The 25,503-nt window shown below is 38.9% G+C and overlaps 1 long non-coding RNA gene across 1 annotated transcript in view; it reads right to left on the bottom strand.

Annotated features, from left to right (window-relative positions):
- The window catches only part of LOC120858906, a 20,411-nt gene extending 7,338 nt beyond the window's left edge, over nucleotides 1–13,073 (bottom strand). Inside the window, exons 1-2 of the long non-coding RNA XR_005719966.1 lie at nucleotides 13,061–13,073; nucleotides 12,189–12,191 (exon numbers count right to left, since the gene is read on the bottom strand). This is a non-coding gene — a long non-coding RNA (uncharacterized LOC120858906). The remainder of the gene's footprint in view (nucleotides 1–12,188; nucleotides 12,192–13,060) is intronic.
- Nucleotides 13,074–25,503: the final 12,430 nt, after the last annotated feature.

The raw sequence follows: 25,503 nt of genomic DNA, 5'->3' as shown, positions 1-25,503 counted from the left end.
CCTCTGCTTCAGACAGCAGCAGTGACAATCCTGCCTGCCTTGTCAAGTTTCAAGAACTTGCAATCCTTAATTTAAACACTTGAGAGATCTATGGAGCCTGTCAGTCTGGTTAATTAAGCTCTGTCTTCTTTTACCCCTCCTCCCCACCCAAACAAAATCTGGCTTTTTTTAAAAGGCCACTTAAGACTTTATCTACTGATTAAGCAAACAGGTTCTAGCCTAAGTAGAATGATCTTAGAAGACTTAAGCAGAATAGTTCTTGCTATTGAAGAGAATATACTTTAAAATCTCCTAGTGGAAGTGTCATACATAGGTTGGCCTTAGCACCTTCAGCTTTCCTCTTTCTGACTTAATTAAAGAAACAGGTAATCCAGGGCAAAAAAAACATGATACATGTATTAGAATATATGTCAGTAATTAATTTTTAACATAGATATATTTCACGTAGGAAAATGTAATACTTCAAAGTTGGTAGTATTAGTTCTTTCTCAACCACAGGAACTGGGTTTCTGACAGTTTTTTTAGTAGGAGAATTTGTGAATGAGGAACTTAATACCCTATGGGAAAAATAGGTTAGAAGATTAAAGATCTCTAACATCCTTATGAAAACCTATGAATGTTTAAAATAGTTTATGTTCACTAGTATAGAACAGTAAAGAAATCAAACAGCAAAAATCAACACAACATTGTGAAACTATTAGCCTCCAATTAAAAAATAAATTTTAAAAATCACATAAACAAGAACAAATAAAAAATGAGAAAACATGTGGAGCCTGCTGCTGCTGCTGCTGCTGCTGCTAAGTCACTTCAGTTGTGTCCGACTCTGTGCGACCCCAGAGACGGCAGCCCACCAGGCTCCCCCATCCCTGGGATTCTCCAGGCAAGAACACTGGAGTTGGGTTGCCATTTCCTTCTCCAATGCATGAAAGTGAAAAGTGAAAGTGAAGTCATTGAGTTGTGTCCAACTCTCAGTGACCCCATGGACTGCAGCCTACCAGGCTCCTCCGTCCATGGGATTTTCCAGGCAAGAGTACTGGAGTGGGGTGCCATTGCCTTCTCCGGATGTGGAACCTATCAACTGCCAAATATTGATTTGAAAGTGAAAGTGTTAGTCGCTGGGTCGTGTCTGACTCTTTGCAACCCTGTGGACTGTAGCCCACCAGGCTCCTCTGTTCGTGAAATTCTCCAAGCAAGAATACTGGAGTGGGTTGCCATTCCCTTCTCCAGGGGATCTTACCAACCCAGGGAATGAACCTGGGTCTCCTGCATTGATGGTGAATTCTTTACTGTCTGAGCTACCAGAGAAGCCCTAAATATTGATTTATATATATTACATTAATGTTCATGAATATTGTTTAAGCAATTTCAATTTACCTTTCTTTGATGATCTTTCATCTCTTTCAAAATATAAATTTTTGATTTTGTTGCAGATAGTATTTATAATAGCAGATATTTCCCCCATTTCTATGTTTATCAATATTTAATGACTATCTGACTTTAAAATCTGAAGCCCATGTTTCCTGTGTCCTATTATAGTCCTAGAGACAAAGTGACTTCACTCTGTTTCAGATTAAGGTCCTTTCTCTCCTCCCCAATCACAAAAAGTAGTTGTCATAGCTAAGTTACTTCAGGCCAAAACAGTCTGTCAAGCTCTCTCAAACATCTCAGTTTTTCCTATGTATATCATAAGGGAATAAGTGTGTATCTTCTCTCACAGTGACCTTTATTCCAAGGCTCTACTTCTAAAAGTCTTATTCTATTTAGCTATTTGTTTTATTGATTTTGTCTTGATTCCAATCTTTCCTCATTTTCTAATTATCAATAGAGGTGAGTTACAGTTCATAAATGGAAGAATTTAAATTCTTAAGGATGGAAAATGACATATTGGAATAAACAGCATGTGTTGAATCTTCTTGAAAGTTTTAGTTGCTCAGATGTGTCTGACTCTTTGTGATCCTGTGGACTGTAAGCCTCTAGGCTTCTCTGTCCATGGAATTCTCCAGGCAAGAATACTGAACTGGATTGCATTTCCTTTTCCATGGAATCTCCCGACCCAGGGATTGAACCATGTCTCCTGCATTGCAGGCAGATTCTTTACTGTCTGAACCATAGGTTTACTAAGCTTTCTATCAATATAAACATGATTTGGGAGGGATTGCTGAACATAAAAATTTAATGATTCTGAAATAACTAAGAGGACTCCTCTTCCTAATTTAAAATCTGAATTGTAACAAGTTTAGGCAAAAATGAAAATAAAGTTTATTGACTAGGGCTTTACCACAGATATCTACAAGGAGGTGTTTGCTTCTCCCTCCAACCCCCGCTGGTCACCTCTAGATGGCTAAACCAACAACCAGGGTTCACAGGCATATAAGGCTTAGAATTTTAACACAAGTGTATTTGCAGCAGTTTGAAACAAGCTTATTGGTAACAGACACATCTCAGATGCTGTTAAATTTTAACTTGTTTCTGTGTGCTCAAAACTATTTTCACATTCACCTTGCCTTTTAACCTGCTTTCACTAGGGGCAGATATTTCTAACTACTTACTCTTCAGTTGACAAACGTTAATGTAAGGTATCAGTAAGTCATTAATTAGCAGTGATTCTACCAAGTGTTGTTGTTGTTCAGTCTCAAAGTTGTGTCCAACTCTTTGTGACCCCATGGATTGCAGCACACCAGGCTTCCCTGTCCTTCACTATCTCCCGTAGATTGCTCAAACTCATATCCATTGAGTCAGTGGGTGACACCATCCAACCGTCTCATTCTTCGTCATCCCGTTCTCTTCCTGACCTCAATCTTTCCCAGCATCAGGGTCTTTTCAAATGATTCACCTCTTCGCATCAGGTGGCAAAAATATGGCAGCTTCAGCTTCAGCTTCAGTCCTTCCAATGAATATTCAGGGTTGGTCTCCTTTAGGATTGACTAGTTTGATTTCCTTGCAGTCCAAGGGACTCTCGAGAGTCTTTTCCAGCACCACAATTCAAAAGCATCAATTCTTGGGCGTTCAGACTTCTTTATAGTCCAACTCTCACATCCATACATTACTACTGGGAAAACCACAGCTTTGGCTATAGGGACCTTGTTGGCAAAGTCATGTCTATGCTTTATAACACACTGTCTAGGTTTGTCATACGTTTTCTTCCAAGGAGCAAGTATCTTAATTTCATGGCTGCACTCTGTCCCCAGTAATTTTGGAGCCCAAGAAAATAAAATCTGCCACTGTTGCCGTTTTTGCCCCATGTAATTGCCATGAAGAGATTGGACCAGATGCCATGATCTTTGTTTTTTTTAATTTGTTAAGTTACAGTAGCAGTAATGAGGTAATTTCTGAGGCTAGATCCACCACAACTGAGGGTGGTCCAGATCAGTGTGTTGCAATACAGCCACTCTAAACTCTTTTCCATGCATTTAAAAAATAAATAGATTTCAGCACTGTTCAGAGAGTGACAGTGATAGAGAGAGAACACTAGAATTATATCAGCTGTGCCTAAATTTGCAAGCTCACATTATAATCATTCTGAGGTGACTTTCTCTTGATATAAAATAACAACTAGACGTCCAGTTATTGCATATATGTTCCACGAAGTAGGGTGAAAGAAGGATAAATAACGCTTGTCTACTCTCTTTTAGCATTTAAAGGGAGAATTAAAATATTTTGCAGTTTCCGTATTTGCCATTTTTGACAGTTTAATATTAAAATAGGCCTTGAATTTGTGGTTCAATCTTAGTCTTCCCAGAGTACTCAGTCACTCCGTCATGTCCCACTCTTTGTGACTCCAGAGACTATAGCCCACCAGGCTCCTCTGTCCATGGAATTTTCCAGGCAAGAATATCGGGGTAGATTCCGATTTTTTACTCCCAGGGGATTTTCCAACCAAAGGACTGAACCTGTGTCCCATGCATCTCCTGCACGGGCAGGCAAGTGCTTTACCACCAGCGCCACCTGGGAAGTCTTAAAACACATTTCCAGCAGCAATATTTTCACCACATTCTCAAGCCAATTCCAAACCTTATTCTTGAATTAAATTGTGTTTGATAAGGACACAATATTGTTGCTAAACCTCTATTCACACACCCCAAAGAATTGTTTTAATTTAACTGGTCCTTTTTTACTAGTCTTTTGTAATTCACCATTTGTTCTTCAAAATATATCTACTATTCAATTATTTATTCTGTATCCTTGAAAAGCATTGTGTTCTCACCAAGTTTCTTTTTAATTAATCTAATTTTTTCCTTCCTTGAAAAAATGTATCTTCCCGACTAATATCTTAAATAACTCATGCTTTTTTCATTTATCAAACATGCTATATCTCAAAACTAAGCAGAAATAGAATAAGCATATCCCTGATTAATCATTCTGTGACCCATTTTAAAATAGCCATGTATGAGCACTTATCATACCTACTAACGAATGGTTTTCTTGTTTTCTCTAAAACATAGCTTCATTTAAGTGAAAGGAAGTTTGTAAATAGAAATTTCATAAGTAGCTATGTCTCTCTATTTAAAAATAATTAATTGGTGGTATTAGTTGGAATATTTTACCTGCAGCATTGAAAAAAGTCAACTAAGAAAGGCTTAAGTAATAAAGACGTAAAATTATCTCCCATTGCAAGAAGCATAGAAGAGCAAGTTGAGATGCAGCTGTTCAGTGATGCATCAGGGATCCAGGATCTTTGTTTTTATTTTCTACTATCCTTGGTACATTGATTCATGCACATCTTATTGCCAAACCTCACAGAGACAGAATGGTTGCTGAAGCTCCATTCAGCATGTTGAGATCAAGGTCAGAAAAAGGAAGGAGAGTATAAAGCAATAAGATCTGTCTCTTTTATTAAGAAATTTAAGAAAAAGCAGATTTCTTTTAAAAAGTATATGACATGATTACTTCTACTCATAAGGTAGGCTGAGAAAAAATATATTAACTGTCACTGACTCTGTATTGACAAAAGAGATTGAAAGTGAAGTTGGCCTAGCTAATCAAAACACCATTCCACAGTAGTATTAAAAAGTAATTTAATAATTAATCTGTCAGAAATATCACAAAATATGTTTCCTTAAATAGAATTCATTATTACAAGATAATATATTTTTATAATACAAATTTGTTATAAAAATGATGCATTTTAAGTGCCTTAAATAGAATTTATTATTGTAAAGAGTAGTACATTTTTATAATACAATGTATTGCATCTTTACTTATTACCTCACAACTGATGATTTTGCAGTGACAGAAGCTATGTTAATCTTTGTCTAGTCTATATATGGGGCTTCCCTGATGGCTCAGACGGTAAAGAATCTGCCTGCAATGTGTGAGACCTGGGTTCGATCCCTGGGTTGGGAAGATCTCCTGGAAAAGGAAATGGCAACCCACTCCAGTATTCTTACCTGAAGAATCCCAGGGACAGAGGACCCTGGCAGGCTACAGTCCATGGAGTCACAAAAAGTCGGACGTGACTAAGCACAGTCTATATATGTTATATTAAAGTAAAAATTAATAATTATGAATATGCAGATACATGAAGGCCAAAACAGGGAGTAGAAACGGAGTACTACAGAAGAGCTTCAATTTAGCAGTCAGTATTAAAATATTGAGTTCTTTAAATATGCAAAGATACCAAAAGAGACTTTAAAGCTTTCACAAAATTTAGTCAACCTAGTAGATTATTTAAATATATTGACTATCAATGATGCATTCCAACTTTGTATAGGCCAGATTTGAATGTAAATGTTTTGAAGGTAGTAATTAGTGCCTAAATTTTGTAAGAATAAAAGAACCCTTTGCTCCAATGGACTCTGCGAGTTAGCATCATTTTTCTTAAGATGATTTCTTAATAATCTTCATTGTTCATACTCCTTGGCTTATTTAGAGCATCTCTGCTACTGAGCGGAGAAGGCAATGGCACCCCACTCCAGTACTCTTGCCTGGAAAATCCCATGGACAGAGGAGCCTGGTAGGCTGCAGTCCATGGGGTCGCTGAGGGTCGGACACGACTGAGTGACTTCACTTTCACTTTTCACTTTCATGCCCTGGAGAAGGAAATGGCAACCCAGTCCAGTGTTCTTGCCTAGAGAATCTCAGGGACAGGGGAGCCTGGTGGGCTGCCATCTCTGGGGTCGCACAGAGTCGGACACAACTGAAGTGACTTAGCAGCAGCAGCTGCTATTGAGTCATCCACTAAATCACTTTAATTTGTATTTAGTGCCTTTTGAGATCATTGTTACCTTATTTTTCTTGATACTGAGACTTTTTTCACTTTCTTTTAACATAAATCCAGAATCTAAGAGAATCAATAAAATAGGTACTGATATTAGAATAACAACATACAGATACAAAAGCAACTTAAAAAATAAAACTTTTCATGTGTGAAATTTGAGGGTTGTTGCTATTTGCTGGGTTTAATCAATTTCAAAATCAGAATTACTTGGTTGCATGACACTTGGACCATGATGGAAATGTCCAGATGATAAATAGGAAGAAATTACTAGGGGTGTGTGTGGTGCATGCGTACGTTCCTCATTTATTGATCATTTTCATATAAACTCATTAGTTCTGTTCTAACTCATATTTATCACTTGAGATGTGAAATAACCAATCACCAATCATATACCCACTTCTAAAATGCTAAGAGATCTATATCTGCAGCTTTCTATATTATTATATCAAACTAAAGTGAGCTAAGTTGTATCGGATGACTCTTGGTGAAGGTAAAGTAGAAAATTCACTGGAGTTTTCAATATTCTCTAGGTTATCATGTATCACCTTAGACTCTAATAAAGCTCTTTCCACATTTATAAAACATTTTGCTTCCTTTGGGGAATTTAACCAATTAATAAAATCAAACTATCTCCAAGACTTTTCCTGGGAAGGTGACTTATGATAATTATATATGTGTTAGTATTTTTTTGCATAAAAATCACACTTTGGTTTCTATTGTTAACCATCCTCATGCCCCATTAAAAGTGGGAGACACCTGAATACATCTTCAAAGAATCAAAGAACCTTAGAAGGAATAAGAAGTGAGTTGGGAAGAATAGATTGGAGTTACAAATAGTACTAAAAGGTAATCATTTCAGGTGACACTCCAAATATAAACAGATAGTATTTGAAATAGTAAGGAAGAGAAGCAGATGTGGAGTAAACAGTGCCCAGGGTGAGACCATTAAATGATTGGAAGCCATTTGGACAATAATAAAAATTAAAGCAGATAGGAATATAGAGGAACAGGCAAAGGTACCAAAACTCATTGATGAGAAGAGCTAGAGCTAAAAATAACTAGTGTTGATTTTTAATTTCAGAAGACCTACTAAAAATGAATGAGAACAGTCAAGAGATACAGATTTATGTGTCTAGAAATCTCTACGTGCTAAACTACTTTCTAGGCAATATAAAAAATTTTGCATTTTGCAATCTTTGTCTTCCCTTTTCATGATTAACGTGCTGTGCCTGGTCTCTCAGTCGTGTCTGATTTTTTGTGACCCCATGGACTGTACCTCTCCAGGCTCCTCTGTCCATGGAGATTCTCCAGGCAAGAGTACTGGAGTGGGTTGCCATGCCCTTCTCTAGGGAATCTTCACAACCCAGGGATCAAACCCAGGTCTCCTGCACTGCAGGAGGATTCTTTACTGTCTGAGCCACCAGGGAAACCCTCCATGATTAACATTTTCTCTAATATTACTTTGTAAAGCATTTTTTTTTGAAGATTCAAGCTTTGTTTATTTTTTTTAACCTGACACTTAAGCCAGGAAGAATATGGCAAGCAAAATTCCTTAAATTTTGGTGCACTTTTGTCTACATACCACATAGGTAATTGGGAAAGATAGCTCAAGAGAAGAGTTACAGTCAAGGAAAGAAAAGAAGGAAATGTAAAAGTGTGCAAGTAAAATGATTAGCTGAACACCTGCCACATTAATAATGATAAATACAAATTTAAATATAGAGAACAGTACTAGTTGCTAGTGATCCTCCTCATGAACTCTCCTTGGATTTTTCTGATAAGCTTGGAAAGGCAAGGCTCTTAAGGAAGAGCTCGGGAAATTGCCATACAAAATTTTGATTTTCCAAGTGGGTCTATAGGACAGAGAGAGAGAGAGCAATAAATCAAACTCATCTCAATAATGGCTTTGAATAGGTCAAATGGGTTGTAATTGACATGTAATAAACTATCCAGTTAAGATGTTCAATTTTACAAGTTTTGGCAGATGTGTATGCCTGAGAAACCATCACCACAATCAAGAAAATGGACATATCAATCATTCCTCATTACCCTTAATAATCACTCCATCCCAATCTTTATCATCGCCAGGTGTCTGTGTATATGCTTTCTCTCATGATAGATTAGTTTTGATAGCCTAAATTTTTTTAATAAATAGAATAACACAACCAATGTTTGATTTTGTTTGATTTCTTTCACTCAGAAAATTTATTTTGAGTTTCATCCATGTTGTTGCACAGGTTCATTACTTTTTATTGTTGAACAAATATCATTGCATGGATATATCACAAGTTGCCTGTCCTTTCACTTATTGATGGACATATCAGTAGTTTCTAGTTTGGCACTATTATAGCTAAAGCTGTTGCGAACAATGTGCCATGTGCTTAGTTGTGTCTGACTCTATAACTCCATGGACCAGCATGCCAGGCACTTCAGTCCATGGGATTCTCCAGGCAAGAATACTGGAGTGGGTTGCCATTTCCTCCTCCAGGGCATCTTCTCAACTCAGGAATTGAATCCATGTCTCCTGTGTCTCCTGCATTACAGGCGGATTCTTTACTCGCTGAGTCATTGGAGAACACTAATGTACAAGTATTTGATTGGACATAGGTTTTTATTTCTCTTGGGCAAATATCTATTAGGGAATGACTGGATCATATGATGATATATTAAACTTTTAAATAAAATGTCAAATTGCTTTTCACTATCCTTGTACCAATTTACATTCTTACCAGTTTATACTCTGTATACTCTGTAAGAATTCCAATGTCTTTATAATCTCATGAATCCTTGGTATGGCCATTCTTTTTAACGTTAGTCATTTTCATGTATCAATATATAGTGTTATAGTTATTTTTCATTTTCCTGATAATTAAAGATGTTGAACATCTTTACTTACACTATTTTATCATCTGTGTATCTTCTTTGGTAACATTTTCATCCAAACTTTTGTCTAAATTTTTGAGTTATTTATATTCTTATCGTTGGATTTTAAGAGTTCTCTCTATATTTTAGATATGAATTTTTTTTATCATGTAGATGCTTTCCAAATACTTTCTTTCAGCCCCTGTCTTATTTTTCATTCTCTTAATGTCTGTCAAAGAGCAGATCTTTTTCATTGAATAAAGTACAATTTATCATTATTGTTTTTAATGAATTATGTTTTCATTGTCATATTTTAGAACTATTTGCCTAATCCAAAGTCAGAAATGTCTCTCCTGTTTTCTTCTAGAGCTTTTGCAGTTTTAGGTTTATTTTAATTTTAAATTAATTTTTGTATATGGTACAAGGTATGGATTGGAGCTCACATTTTTGCATATGAATATCCAATTATTTTAGCACCATATGTTTAAAAGAATATATTTTTTTGTCTAAATTACCTTAGCATCTTTGTCAAAATTGAGCTCTTTTTAAAGGTTTGGTGCTATTAATAAATTAATCTGTATAATTTCATTGATATACTTGTATTTTTCTGTATCACTATAACACTTTCTGTATTATGATGACTTTATAAAAAGCCTGAACTCAGATAGTGTTAGTCTTAGGACTTTGACTTTCTTCTTTAAAATTGTTTTGACTATTCTGAATCCTTAGAATTTCCAGTTAAACTTTAAAATCAGGTTACCAACTTCTATAAAAACACTTGGAAATATTTGAATTGGACTCACCAGATCAATTCACCCAAATTCACATCTTAATATTATGTCTCCTGACTCATAAATAGGATACATCTCTCCAATTATTTAATTATTCTTTAATTTCTTTCAGTACTATTTTATAGTTTTCAGTGTTCGCATCTTGTACATAATTTTGTCAGGTTTACTCCTAAGTATTTCAATTTTTAGCTATTATTAATGGTAATTTAAATTTTTTACTTTTGATTGTGTTTAGTATATAGAAATGGAGAAGGCAATGGCACCCCACTCCAGTACTCTTGCCTGGAAAATCCCATGGACGGAGGAGCCTGGTAGGCTGCAGTCCATGGGGTCACGAAGAGTTGGACACAACTGAGAGACTTCACTTTCACTTTTCACTTTCATGCATTGGAGAAGGAAATGGCAACCCACTCCAGTGTTCTTGCCTGGAGAATCCCAGGGGCGGGGTAGCCTGATGGGCTGCCGTCTATGGGGTCGCACAGAGTCGGACACAACTGAAGCAACTTAGCAGCAGTATATAGAAATACTATTGATTGTTGTATGTCAGTCTTGTGCCCTGAAACCATTCTAAACTATCTTAGTTTTATTAACATGTTGCTGCATTTTATCAAATTTCTAAATAGAAGAGCATGTTGTCTATGAATAAGTGTTTAGATTTCTTAAACGTTTGTGAGTTCACTTTAAATATAAGATAGAAACTCCCTTTCAAAGTTAAATAAAAGTCACAGTAGTGAACACTGAGGTCATGGTGCTGATCTTAGGGAAAATGCCTTCCATCTTTCATCATTAAGCTGATGTTAGTTGGGAGTTTTTGGTAGATGACCTGAACAGGTTGAGAATGTTCCTTGTATTCCTAGTTTGTTGAGAGTTTTTATCAGAAATTAATGTTGCAGTTTGTCAAATGCTTTTTCTGCATTGATTGGGATGGCAATCCATTCTTAAATAATGTTGAATTGTGTTTGTTCAGTTTTTATTTAGAATATTTGCATCTATGATCATGAAGGATGTTGTTCTGTACTTTTTTTGTATGTGTATATTATTGTGGTGTTGGAGAAGACACTTGAGAGTCCCTTGGACTGCAAGGAGATCCAACCAGTCCATCCTAAAGGACATCAGTCCTGGGTGTTCTTTGGAAGGACTGATGTTGAAGCTGAAACTCCAGTACTTTGGCCACCTGATGCAAAGAGCTGACTCATTTGAAAAGACCCTGATGCTGGGAAAGATTGAGGGCAGGAGGAGAAGGGGACGACAGAGGATAGATGGTTGGATGGCATCACCAACTCAATGGACATGGGTTTGGGTAGACTCTGGCAGTTGGTGATGGATGGGGAGGCCTGGCATGCTGCGGTTCATGGCGTTGCAAAGAGTCAGACACGACTGAGTGACTGAACTGAACTGAATGCTGACTTCACAGAATGAATTGAATGCATTCCTTCCTCCTCAGTATTCTGGAAAAATTTTATGTGAAATTAATGCTATTGCTTCCTGAAGAATTAGATACAATTCACCAGTGTAGCCATCTGGGCCTGGCATTTTCTTTGTGGTAAAGTTCTAAGCATAATTTCAAATTTTTAAAAGATGTATGATTGTTTATTTTCTCTAGAGTAATATTTGACAGCACTGAGGAGATGCCCCATGTCCAAGGTCAGAGAAACCCCAGTAAGATGGTAGGAGGCACAGATTCTCATTTAGAATCAAACTCCATTCCCACCAGAGATGCTCAAAGGGCTCAAACAATCCTCATGCGCACCAGGACCCAGGGATCCCACAGAGACTGAGACAGAACTGTGTTTGAACATCTGTGGAGGTGCGGGTCGGCAGTGGACTGCCGTACGGGGCCCTGGATGCAGCAGACTTGGGTACAGCATAAGCCTTCTTAGAGCTTCCCTGTGGCTCAGCTGGTAAAGAATCCGCCTGCAATGCGGGAGACCTGGGTTCGATCCTTGGGTTGGGAAGATCCCCTGGAGAAGGAAAAGGCTACCCACACCACTATTCTGGCCTGGAGAATTCCATGGACTGTATAGTCCATGGCGTCACAGAGTTGGACACGACTGAGTGACTTTCACTTCACTTTTGGAGTAGGTCGCCATTAACCCCACCACACAGCTGCCAGACTTACACAGGACTGGGAAAAAGACTCTTGGAGGGCACAAACAGAATCTTGTGTGCACCAGGACCCAGGAGAAAGGAGCAGTGACCCCACAAGACACTGACCCAGACTCGAGTGTGAGTGTCCAGGAGTCTCCAGTGGAGGCATGGGTTGGTGGTGGCCTGCTGCAGGGTTGGGGGCAGTGAGTTTAGCAGTGCATGCATGGGACCTTCTGAAGGAGGTTACCATTATCTTCATTACCTCCACCATAGTTTGAAAGTGAAAGTGAAGTCGCTCAGTCATGTCCAACTCTTTGCGACCCATGGACTGTAGCCCACCAAGCTCCTCCGTCCATGGGATTCTCCAGGCAAGAGTACTGGAGTGGGTTGCCATTTCCTTCTCCAGGGGATCTTCCCGACCCAGGACCCACAATAGTTTGGCCCCAGGTAAATAGCAGGGAGGGAACACAGTTCCACCCATCAACAGAAAATTGTATTAAAGATTTACTGAGCATGGCCCCACCCATCAGAACAAGATCCAGTTTCCCCCTCAGTCAGTCTCTTCTGACTGATAAGTAGTTTATGGAAGCTTCTGCATCAGAGGGCAGACAGACTGAAAACCACAATCACAGAAAACTAACCAATCTAATGACACAGACCACAGCCTTATCTCACTCAGTGAAACTATGAGCCATGCCTTGTGGGGCCACCCAAGATGGATGGATCATGGTGGAGAGTTCTGACAAAATATGGTCCACTGGAGAAAGGAATGGCAAACCACTTCAGTATTCTTGCCTTGAGAACCCCATGAACAGTATGAATAGGCAAAAAGATAGGACACTGAAAGACCCCAGGTCGATAGGTGCCCAATATGCTACTGGAGATCAGTGGACAAATAACTCCAGAAAGAATGAAGAGACATAGCCAAAGCAAAAACAACACCCAGTTGTGGATGTGACTGGTGATGGAAGCAAGGTCCAATGCTGTAAAGAGATATATTGCATAGGAACCTGGAATGTTAGGTCCGTGAATCAAGGCAAACTGGAAGTGGTCAAACAGGAGATGGCAAGAATGAATGTCAGCATTTTAGGAATCAGCAAACTAAAATGGACTGGAATTGGTGAATTTAACTCAGATGATCATTATATATACTACTCTGGGCAAGAATCCCTTAGAAGAAATGGAGTAGCCAGGATAGTACACAAAAGAGTCCAAAATGCAGTACTTGGATGCAATCTCAAAAATGACAGAATAATCTCTGTTCATTTCCAAGGCAAGCCATTCAATATCATGATAATCCAAGTCTATGCTCTGACCAGTAATGCTGAGAAGCTGAAGTTGAACAATTCTATGAAGACCTACAAGACCTAGAATTAACACCCTAAAAGATGTTCTTTTCATTATAGGGGACTGGAATGCAGAGGTAGGAAGTCAAGAAACACTTGGAGTAATAGGCAAATTTGACTTTGGAATACAGGGCAAAGGCTCATAGAGTTTTGCCAAGAGAATGCACTGGTCATAGCAAACACCCTCTTTAGAAACAGACTGGTTCCAAATAGGGAAAGGAATACGTCAAGGCTGTATATTGTCACCCTGGCTTATTTAACTTATATGCAGAGTACATCATGAGAAATGCTGGGTTGGATGAAGCACAAGCTGGACTCAAGATTGCCAAAAGAAATATCAATAACCTCGGATATGTAGATGACACCACCCTCATGGCAGAAAGCAAAAAACTAAAGAGCCTCTTGGTGAAAGTGAAAGGAGAGTGAAAAACCTGGCTTAAAACTCACCATTTAAAAAATGAAGATCATGGCATCCAGTCCCATCACCTCATGGCAAATAGATGGGGAAGCAAGTGGAAACAGTAGCTGACTTTATTGTTTTGGGCTCCAAAATCACTGCAGATGGTGACTGCGGCCATGAAATTAAAAGATGCTTACTCCTTGGAAGGAAAGTTATAACCAACCTGCTGCTGCTGCTGCTGCTAAGTCGCTTCAGTCGTGTCCCACTCTGTGCGACCCCAGAGATGACAGCCCACCAGGCTCCCCCGTCCCTGGTATTCTCCAGGGAAGAACACTGGAGTGGGTTACCATTTCCTAGACAGCATATTAAAAAGCAGAGACATTACTTTGCCAACAAAGTTCTATCTAGTCAAGGCTATGGTTTTTCCAGTGGTCATGTATGGATGTGAGAGTTGAACTATAAAGAAAGCTGAGCACAGAAGAATTGATGCTTTTGAACTGTGGTATTGGAGAAGACTCTTGAGAGTCCCTTGAACTGCAAGGAGATCCAAGCAGTCCATCCTAAAGGACATCAGTCCTGGGTGTTCATTGGAAGGACTGATTTGAAGCTGAAACTCCAATACTTTGGCCACCTGATGCGAAGAGTTGACTCATTTGAAAAGACCCTGATGCTGGGAAAGATTGAGGGCAGGAGGAGAAGGTGATGACAGAGGATGAGATGGCGTCACCGACTCAATGGACATGAGTTTAGGTAGGCTCCGAAAGTTGTTGATGGACAGGGAGGCCTGCCGTGCTGCAGTTTCATGGGGAGGCAAAGATTCGGACACGACTGAGTGACTGAACTGAACTGAACTGAACTGAGTTATCATTTTTGATGCTCTTGATGTATTTGTCTGGATCCACATTGCCATCACATTTTATCTCTTTCTTCCTGAGAAATTTTGAGATTTCTTCTGTTGTGGACCTGCTGGTGAATGAATTCTTTCTGCTATTTTTATGTCTACAGAAGTTTTTATTTTGAGTTTGTTTTTTAAATATATGTTTCTTAGGTATAGAATTCTAAATTAACAGGTCTTGGGAGATGTTTTGTACTTCAAAGAGGAACTTTAGTACTTCAAAGATGTTTTTCCTATCTTCTTACTTGTGTTGTTTCTGGTGAGAAACTTCTGTCTTTATCCTTGCTTTTTTGCATGTAACATGTCCTTTTACTTCTATATGCTTTTAAAATTTCCTGTTTATTACTAGTTTTAAGAAATTTTGATTTTGATTTTCATATAATTCTCTACCTTTCTTGTTTCTTGGGTTCATTGAGCTTCTTGCATCTATTGGTTTATAGTTTTAATCAAATTTGAAAAATTATTGTGTACCATTTCTTAAAATATTTTCTTTCTTTTCACCTTTTTTGAACTCAATTGCATGTACAATAGGCTGCTTGAAATTGCTACTCAACTGTTGATGAGCTATTCGTTTTTTTAAAACTGGGGTTACTTTTGTTTCATTGTGGAAAGTTTCTGTTACTATGCCCTCTGGCTTACTAATTTTTTTTTTTCTGTAATTTTTTATGTAAACTAAAAATTAAAAAAAAAAAAAAACTAAATCCAGTTTAGTTTTCATTTCAAACAGTTTTAATTTCTAGCAGTTTGATATCCATATCTCTACTTTTTTTTTTTTAACATGAAGAATACAGCTATAATAGTGGTTTTAATGTTTCTGTCCTTCTCTGCTAATTCTGACATTTATGTCAGTTCTGGATCAGTTACAAATGACTAGTTTTACTCTTTGTTATGTGTCTTGTTTTGTTTGTTTGTTTTCATTTCTTGCATGCCTGGTAATTTGGGATTGGGTACTATACAGGATGAATTTAAGATTTTTGAATGCTGAACATTTCCTATTCCTGTAAATATGTTTGAGCTTTCTTAAAAAAGCATAGTTATTTAGAAATAGCTTTATACCATTGGGTCTGCCTTTTAAGATTTGTTTGGCAGAGCAGAAGAAATGCTAGTTTGGGTCTAATTAATTCCCACTACAGAAGCAAGACTTTTCTGAGTATTCTAATTAATGCCCATGCATTGTTATGAGAGTCTTCAGTCTGCTGATAGGAATAGGCCTTATTCTCAACTTTGAAAGGTTCTTTCCTTGTCCTCATACAATTTGATTTGAAATTTTAAAGTGCATCTTTTGTGTCCAAAATTATCAAGAAAGAAGTTGCTGTGTTCATAATAAAATAAAGAGTTCTTGGCCTGTTACCTGCTTATCCTTAATATCTGTGAAGCGCACATACTATTCATATAAATAATAAAAGTTTTATATAGATCTAAGGGCTTCCCTGGTGGCTCAGAGGTTAAAGCGTCTGCCTGCAATGCAGGAGACCTGGGTTCGATCCCTGGGTCTGGAAGATCCTCTGGAGAAAGAAATGGCAACCCACTCCAGTATTCTTGCCTGGAGAATCCCATGGACGGAGAAGCCTGGGTGGGCTACAGTCCACGAGATCGCAAAGAGTCGGACAAGACTGAGCAAGCGACTTAACTAACTAATGAACTCCTAAATACACTTAAATATACTGTATTATAATCATCTATCTTGATAAATGCTGCTGCTGCTGCTAAGTCACTTCAGTCGTGTCCGACTCTGTGCATCCCCATAGACGGCAGCCCACCAGGCTCCCCGGTTCCTGGGATTCTCCAGGCAAGAACACTGGAGTGGGTTGCCGTTTCCTTCTCCAATGCATGAAGGTGAAAAGTGAAAGTGAAGTGGCTCAGTCGTGTCTGACTTTTAATGACCCCATGAACTGCAGTCTACCAGGCTCCTCCATCCATGGGATTTTCCAGGCAAGAGTACTTGAGTGGGGTGCCATTGTCTTCTCTGATCTTGATAAATAAGCCCCCATGAAAATCTGAAAGCCCAAGTTTAAAAGTGTTTATCAAAGTTCTTAGAATTCAGGGGACTTCTCTGGTGATCTAGTGGCTAAGATTCTGACCTCCCAATGCAGAGGGCCTGGGTTCAATCCTTGGTTGGGGAACTAGACACAGAACTAAAGATTCTGCATGCCAGGCTTCCCTGGTGGTCCAGTAGTTAAGAATTCTCCTGGCAGTGCAAGGGACATGGGTTAAATCCCTCATCTGGGAGGATCTCACATTTCGAGAAGCAACTAAGCCTGTGTACCGCAACTACTGGACCAATGCTCTAGAACTTGGGAGATGCAACTACTAAAGCCTGCTTGCCCTAGAGCCCATCTTCTGCCACAAGAGAAGCCACAGCAATGAAAAACCTATGCACCACAACTACAGAGGGGTGCCCACTAGGCTCAACTAGAGAAAGCCCACTAGCAACAAAGACCCAGCACTGCCAAAATAAATAAATCTTAAAAAAAAAAAAAAAATTCCTGCACGCCACAATGAAGATCGAAGATCCCGTGTACTACATTAAGACCTGGTATAGCCAAATAAATACATTTTTCTTAAAGATCTCAGAATTCATTGCAGGGATGTGATGGCTAAGTGAGGAGGACCAACCCTCAGTCCTTCAACTGTGCCCAGTTATTCTTCTCTACCACTCTGTGTCTCCCACCCGTTTCTTCTAACCCTGGACTTTGCCTTATCCAGCAAGGAGTTTCATGCACAAGTGTTTGCAGCCAACCTACATCAAACTGTGCCTATCTTCTGCAGGCAGCAACTCTTTGGGTGCTCCTCAGGTTTGGAGGTGCATAAACAAAGGCTTCACAGGTAGCTCAGGAGGTAAGGAATCTGCCTGCAATACAGGCAGACACAAGTTCGACTGCTGGCTGGAGAAGATCCTCTGGGGAGGGCATGGCAGCCCACTCCAGTATTTTTGCCTGGAGAATCCCATAAAGAGAGAGCTAAAGTCCAGAGCCCGTTGGGCTAAAGTCCATGGGGTCACAAAGAGTCAGACATGACTGAGCATACTTGATGGGAAGGATTCTTCTCCAGCTTTAAAATTCTAAGAACCTCTAACATGGTGACAGTGGGTCTATCATTTTCCAGTACAAGTGTTTACTATCTCTCATAAATATAAGCTTAGCTTCCATGATGAAAACCAATCTTTCCTTTCTAAATTATTTACCAGTCTGACTATCATACTTACATGGCAATTTTGATCACACTCTTAAATATTATTTAAGTCATTTCTGTTTTAGAGGATAATAATTTTTTTTTAAACTTTTAAAGGGCACAATTATAAAACCTTCACCTTGATGCCTGCCTGCATGTGTGGACACTCAGTCCTGTCCAATTCTTTGCTACCTCATGGACTATAGCTCACCAGGGTCCTCTGCCCATGGGATTTCCCAGGCAAGAATACTGGAGTGGGTTGCCATTCCTTTCTCTAGGGGATCTTCCTGACCCAGGGATTGAACCTGCATCTCCTGTGTCTCCTGCACTGGCAGGAGGATTTTTTACCACTACGCCACCTGGAAAGCTCACTCACCTTGATGACACATCATCTTTCAGGGGTTCCCAGCTGCCATTGAAGGCACACAGTCTTGCATAATGCAAGAATGATAGGAAGAAAGGAGGCCTTTTTGTCACTTTCCATAAAGGAAGCAAAATGGAGATTGTAGAGGTTAAAGAGAAGCCAGATGTATGGTTTATTTAGTTTTATTCTGAACCTAACCTCACTGAAACAGGTTTTATAGATTTGTCTCCATGACTTATATTATGAATACTTACCTTTTCTTTTTTTTTCTCTGAATGCCGGAGTACCAGCTCCCTGTGCCTTTAACAAGTACACATTAGTCACATTAGTCACCTGTTCAAAGGAGCCAGCACACTCTGTTTTCCTCCTTGTCCTTAATTAGTCAGAAAGCTTGCTTCCACAGCATTGAATTCCTTCTCCTCAGCTCCTCAAAAAGGTTGCCTAATGGTAAAGCATTTTAATTTTTCTTCTTTAAATAATTTGTGATTTTAAGTTTAGCCTTCTTGCCTCTCTATTTATCATGGCTGAACTCTGCTCTTCTTGTTGCAAGGAAGGTTTTCTACTGTTTCATTTTTCCATCTTTCTTAAAAATAATAACATTGTTCTATAAAGCATCTAATGTTCTCACTGGGCAAATGGAAAGAATCTCACATCACCCCAAAACACATTCTTCCCAGTAGAAAGTATATAAATGGACTCTAAGCAACATCACACCTTTACCTATGTGTGATTTCCTTTAAATGCATTCTACCTCTTTCATAGAGTCACCTGCCATTTTTACTATATTGCAGTCAGAAGGTTTAAAGGCATTCCTTTTAAATATCTTGAAAGTTTTCCATTGATAAGAAAAGGTAGTCAAAGCACTTTTAAGTGAACAGTAACACACACATCACAAATCAGGCATTTTGATACCATCTAGGTTCACACCATGTGGTATAGGAACTCCAGTGACTGTCGTTTAGCTGGGATTCTAAACTGTGTAGAAGGGCTATGGAGGGAATTCAGGAAGTGTTGTTACAGTTATTGACTTGGTCATAGGTTGTATTGTGTGTATATGTGTGTACATGCAAAGAGTGTGTGTGTGAGTGACAGAGAATGAAAGTGATTTAAATGCAAAATATTTAACCATGGCTTATTTGCAGAAATCAACCAGGAAAAAATTGCAAATGTTTGTTAATTAAAGAAAATTTCTCCTTTTATAAGGATGCCACATAATTAGCTATTCATTTACAGTGTATTTTTGAAAGAAATTAGTTCACCTTTCCCAGGAACATTTTATGTTCTCCATTCTATTTCACTTGGTTTAAAATGCCACAGAAATTGATACCAATGAGAGGTGAACGTAGGCACACACCAGCAGCAAAGATTACTGTCTGAAGATCGAACAGGAGGGAACTGGATTTGAAATCAAAGACCTGACATTGATCAAGTCTTTGTTAGTCTAGGACAAGAGTTTACACACATCTTCTCATTTTTCCTCTGTGTCTGAGTGCAGCATGAGGTAAAAGGAAACGATGCCAGATTGTGAGGGTGGAGGAGAGGAACATCCACACCTCTGCAGAGTTAGCCATGCATCTGCTCTGTCTGTTCTGCCTTTTTTTTTCAAAGAGAAGAAAGTCATATCTAGCAATGCTGACCAAGAGTTTGAAGACTTTAAAGTTTTACATGGTTTCAGTAGTCCTGAACAGCATAGATGTACTTAGTAGACATATCTTAAAATAGGAAAAGAGTACAGAAAAGAATGGATTGAGTGGTGTTGATTACATTTCATTAAGCTGTAAAGGCAAGTCGTTACATGTTTTTCTTCCTCTGTGTTTCTGTTCTCTTCCTAGTAGTATATATGAGTAAGTAGGGGCTTGGATACACATGGACAAGAAAAGAAATTCCAGTTAAAAACCGTGCAATATATGTTCAAGGGTACTGGGAAAAAATGTGTTTTATATAGGGGGTTGAGTTTCCCAGGTGGTGCTAGTGATAAAGAACCTGCCTGCCAATGCAGGAGACAAGAGAGGCAGGTTTGATGCTTGGGCCAAGAAGATCCCCTGGAGGAGGGCATGACAACTAGCTCCATTCTTCTTGCCTGGAGGGAGCCTGTTGGGCTACAGTCCATAGAGTTGCAGAGAGTTGGACATGACTGAGGAGATTTAGCATGCATGCATATAGGGAGTTAAATGGACAGCATTTAGAATTGTTGCACGAAGGGGGAATTATTCCAGAGCCCGAAACTGGGCTCTTGTCTAACACTCGGAAATGAATTGTCCGAGGAGACACGTGTTCTGACAAAGCAAGAGATTTTATTGGGAAAGGGCACCTGGGTGGAAAGCAGTATGGTAAAGTAGGGGAAGGGAACCCAGGAGAACAGCTGTGTCACATGGCTTGCAGTCTGGGGTTTTATGGTGATAGGATTACTTTCCTGGTGGTCCTTAGCCAATCATTCTGACTCAGAGTCCTTCCTGGTGGTGCACACCTTGTTCAGCCAAAATGGATGCCAGAGAGAAGGATTCTGGGAGGTGGTCAGACATGTGATATCTCCTTTTGACCTTTTTCGAACTCTTCCGGTTGGTGGAGGCTTATAGTTCCATATTCCTTACCAGGACCCCCGTCATAAAACGACTCATGCAAAAGGTTACTATAGTGCCTGGCCAGTGTGGGTGGTGTCAGTCACTGTGCTTCCACTAACAGAATGTTATGCCATGATTGCAAAAATTATGAACATTCCTTCTGATTTTAATAAAAGTATTTTCTGGATGATTATTCAATTTCTAATCATTATACATTCCTATCATCAAGATTATGTGGATGGAGAAGATGATGCCGACAGGATGGGTCATCCATTAAAGAATGTAATTTGGGAGAAAGTAAAAAAATTCCTGAAAAGAAACATTTCATATCCACGTTGAGTGCTTTGCTCTTACACACAATGGGCCAATGGGAGAAATAATGTCATGAGTAGTCAGAGCACACTAATCTGGAAAGATTGAGATATATTTTATCCATGGAGAAGGGACATTAATCTTTATCTAAAAAATGTTGTGTTGGCAAGTTTATATTTTTCCCTAGAATATTTAGAGGAAAAGAGAAGTATCAACCACATTCTTTAAACACAGCCATAGGCCAGCTCTGCAAATGAGCAACTCCAATGTGAAAACACTTTCAAAGTTCTAAATGAGTTGTCCCTGTGGTAATAAAGAGGGGACATTTTACAGTATGACAGTATGTAAGACAGCATTGTCAGCTGTAGTTATTTAAAGCATGAGGCCTGTAACAGGAAAATAATGACTTTAATAAAATTTACTATTGACTTTGTAGGCTAAAATCTTTCTGTCATCAGGAATACAGAAAAACAACCTGTCTGAAAACCCTTCAGTTAAATATATTCCTTTAATATTTCAAAGCAACTTGATTTTTTAAAAAATATACACCCTATTTCAAAAGACACTGTAGTAGGGTGGAAATTAGTATTTTTAATAGAAAGTTGATATTGCTTACATAAGGAAAAAATCGGTAATGACCTATGACACTGTCAACTGAAAGCAGCATTTGAGGAAACTGCAAAAGCAGTTAATGCAATTCCTTGAAATGCTGTATAAAGCTTTGTCACAAATGAATGATTTATAAATTACCTAAAGTCCTTCTCCTCCAGAGAATATCATTTAATCACGCAGTAGAGCTTCTCAGTAAGAACACCAGAGAACTTACAGGGTCTACATGACAATCTACAGCATGTTAACGAGGTTGGGGTTATTTCTGAAAACTGGGGAAAATAGGAAAACAAATGTCCTGATTTTACTCTCCAGCCAATTTGATTAAATGCAGTGTAGACTGCTTATAGTGTGTAAGCAAGGTCATGCCCGTTCTGTGAAAAGTGGAAGAAATTCCATTCCTTTAATGTTTTACGTAGTTAAAATAAACTGTGGTAAAAAGTTTCCCAACAGTGTATGACAGCTCAATTTAGAGGTGAAGCCTTTTAATAAAACCTCATGAAATGAATACTTTGGTTTATGCACTCTGTTTGTGTTTCCCACTGGAGTGCTTAGCATTACGAAGCTGTGGTTACTTGCTTTACTATTGCAGAATAGCATCGTCAAAGGAGAGACCAAAGCTTTGTATCAGAAAATATCCAGAGTGAGTAGAAACGCTGATGGAGGAATCTTAATTTAGAGCTAAGCTGCTTTCCTATTTGCTTTTAACATGCTATTGTAAAGTATATTGGCTTGAATTACAGGATATTATTTAGACAAAGGGAAAAATCCACAGGGGGGTTTACACATTAACCTATAGCTTATTTAAGGGGAAATTATGAACCTCAGAACTATATACTAGTAATTTTTTTCCTAAGCTTTAATAAGAACTGTATGCCAAAGCTTGCTTTTCTGAATTAAGTATATACATTGGTATTATTTGGAAGAGGGAGAAAGCAAAGGAAAGAATAAAAAGCAGGTCATTTATAGAAAGATTCTATAACCGACCCTCCATCTGGAGACAGAATTCTACTTTAGTACCATCTAGGATCCCAAAAACAATTCTTAGGGGACCTGGTATGGTGCCGTAAACCAATTAATGTTCAGTACATTCCCACTAGCAGACATAAGTCTTTTCAAGAGCAGTATTAATTCTGATCCTCTTTCTTTCTAGCTGTGCTCACTGGCTTACTCTGGAACTGCCCCTCATGTAAGGAAGGAGTTCAGGAAGCTGGTCCATTGTCCACTGACCATTCTGACCCTTACCTCTCCTAGACTTCCTGAATATTTGACCTGACTACAACTACTGTAAGATTTTATTGGATACTTTATTTTACATATGTAAATGTGGGAAGAGTATTTTTGAGCTTGGCATGCACATATATGTAAATTATATAGATGCTTATACAGTGTGAGTCTCCAGATCTCCTGGGGAAACATGGTTACCTTATAAAATACATCAGTTGATTTTGACCATGTAAGTTGCAATTGGTAAGGTATATCCTAGAATAGGTAGGTAATTGCTATTCTCTGCTGGCTTATTAGCTTTCCACTTGTACCCTGTGGGAGGTAGTATTCATGATTTTTTTTTCTCTCTGATAATATTTAATAATTTGGGAATATAAATTGATAGCCAAACTACTAAGTGAGGAAAACAACAATCTGTTCCTTAGCTATTCTGGAAATGTCAGATAGACTGATTCTTAGCTGTACCAGATCACCCAGGAGAGATGTAAGGAAGTGTGAAGGAGGGCCTTTGGTCATAAACAGGATTGACATTACAATTTAAGAAAGTTGTCTGATAGAAATACAGATGTTGAGGCATGACTTCTCAAGGGTCTCTGGTCTTCAACCTCTAGGATATAGAAAGAGGATATTGAAAGCTTTTAAAAAGTATCCTCAATTAGTCTCCTAAGATTTCTTGGTTCCCAGACTTCCACTTAGAGTTAAATAACATTACAATTCTCCTGCTCAGTTCATCTCTAATTTGATCTACTATTCTCTGTTTAAAGTATAATTTTAGACTGGACCACTTGAGGCAACAACAACAGAAGAATTTCTGAATCAATTACATTAATAAACACCAAGAAAAGCCTTTGCTTTGTTCACTCCTTCAACAAATATTTACTGTATTCTATTTCCCCGGCACAAGCTAGAGCAGTGACCAAAACAAAGCCTCAGTCTCAGAGGACCTGATGTTCTATTGAAGAGACAGACAATAAAGCGATAAATAAGTTAATACAGGTTTCCAGGTGGTAAAAACACCATGAAAAACAGAAGTAAAGCAGGATAAGGAAAATAGAGCCTGGAAGGGTCAGGGGAGGAGAGCAAAATTTGAGAAAAAGGTGGAGAAAGCCAGGGACTGGTATCATACCCTTCACAAAGGGCAATGAAATTGGGTAGAGTCAGGGAGAGGGGCACAAAGCTACCCTCTCATCCAACAAATATTTCACTTGGTCAGAAAGAGAGACTGATTAATCCATCCACAGGATTCTTTCACTAACCTAACTCCATGCATAGTAGATTCTCAAACCTGCCAAGTGATCTATCTACAAACAGATTTGCTTAAAAATTGGCCTTCATGCCAAACCAGTTAATTTGTTCCCAGTGTAACTATTAATCATACGAAATGGTGAGGTTATGAGAGGAATAGTCCCGTCAAAAGAATAGGGTTTGTAAATACTCATTATAGTTTTAGAGATAAATGGCCCTGATGCAATGCTCAAATGCTATTGTATTAGATTTTTATTAAAAAGAATACACTGCTAACTGTATTACCAATCCATGAGGTTTAAATATTGACCAACTTGAAGCTCAGCAGCGTTATGGTGAATTAAGGGCAGAAGATGGAGAAGGCGATGGCATCCCACTCCAGTACTCTTGCCTGGAAAATCCCATGGACGGAAGAGCCTGGTAAGCTACAGTCCATGACTGAGCAACCTCACTTTCACTTTTCACTTTCATGCATTGGAGAAGGTAATGGCAACCCACTCCAGTGTTCTTGCCTAGAGAATCCCTGGGACGGCGGAGCCTGGTGGGCTGCCGTCAATGGGGTCACACAGAGTCAGAGAGGACTGAAGCGACTTAGCAGCAGCAGCAGCAGCAAGGGCAGAAGATAGGATTGAGAAAAAGAAGACTCTTAAATAACAGCTCTGACTGGGGAAATGTATTTCATTTTTTTCACTTCCACCCTCTAAACAATTCTGTCTCAGTTTGGTTCAGTTCAGTCACTCAGTCGCGTCTGATTCTTTGTGACCCCACGAATCACAGCACGCCAGGCCTCCCTGTCCATCACCATCACCCGGAGTTCACTCAGACTCACGTCCATCGAGTCTGTGATGCCATCCAGCCATCTCATCCTCAGTCGTTCCCTTCTCCTCCTGCCCCCAATCCCTCCCAGCATCAGAGTCTTTTCCAATGAGTCAACTCTTCGCATGAGGTGGCCAAAGTACTGGAGCTTCAGTTTAGCATCATTCCTTCCAAAGAAATCACAGGTTGATCTCCTTGAGAATGGACTGGTTGGATCTCCTTGCAGTCCAAGGCACTCTCAAGAGTCTTCTCCAACACCACAGTTCAAAAGCATCAATTCTTCGGTGCTCAGCCTTCTTCACAGTCCGACTCTCACATCCATACATGACCACAGGAAAAACCATAGCCCTGACTAGACGGACCTTAGTCCGCAAAATAATATCTCTGCTTTTGAATATGCTATCTAGGTTGGTCATAACTTTTCTTCCAAGGAGTAAGCGTCTTTTAATTTCATGGCTGCAGTCACCATCTGCAGTGATTTTGGAGCCCCCCAAAATAAAGTCTGACACTGTTTCCCCATCTATTTCCCATGAGGTGATGGGACCGGATGCCATGATCTTCGTTTTCTGAATGTTGAGCTTTAAGCCAACTTTTTCACT

Source organism: Oryx dammah, unplaced genomic scaffold, assembly GCF_014754425.2.
Source record: "Oryx dammah isolate SB20612 unplaced genomic scaffold, SCBI_Odam_1.1 HiC_scaffold_29, whole genome shotgun sequence".
NCBI classification, from domain to species: Eukaryota; Metazoa; Chordata; class Mammalia; order Artiodactyla; family Bovidae; genus Oryx; species Oryx dammah.
Note: the sequence above shows the minus strand (reverse complement) of the source record. Positions and strands in the feature narration are given on the sequence as shown.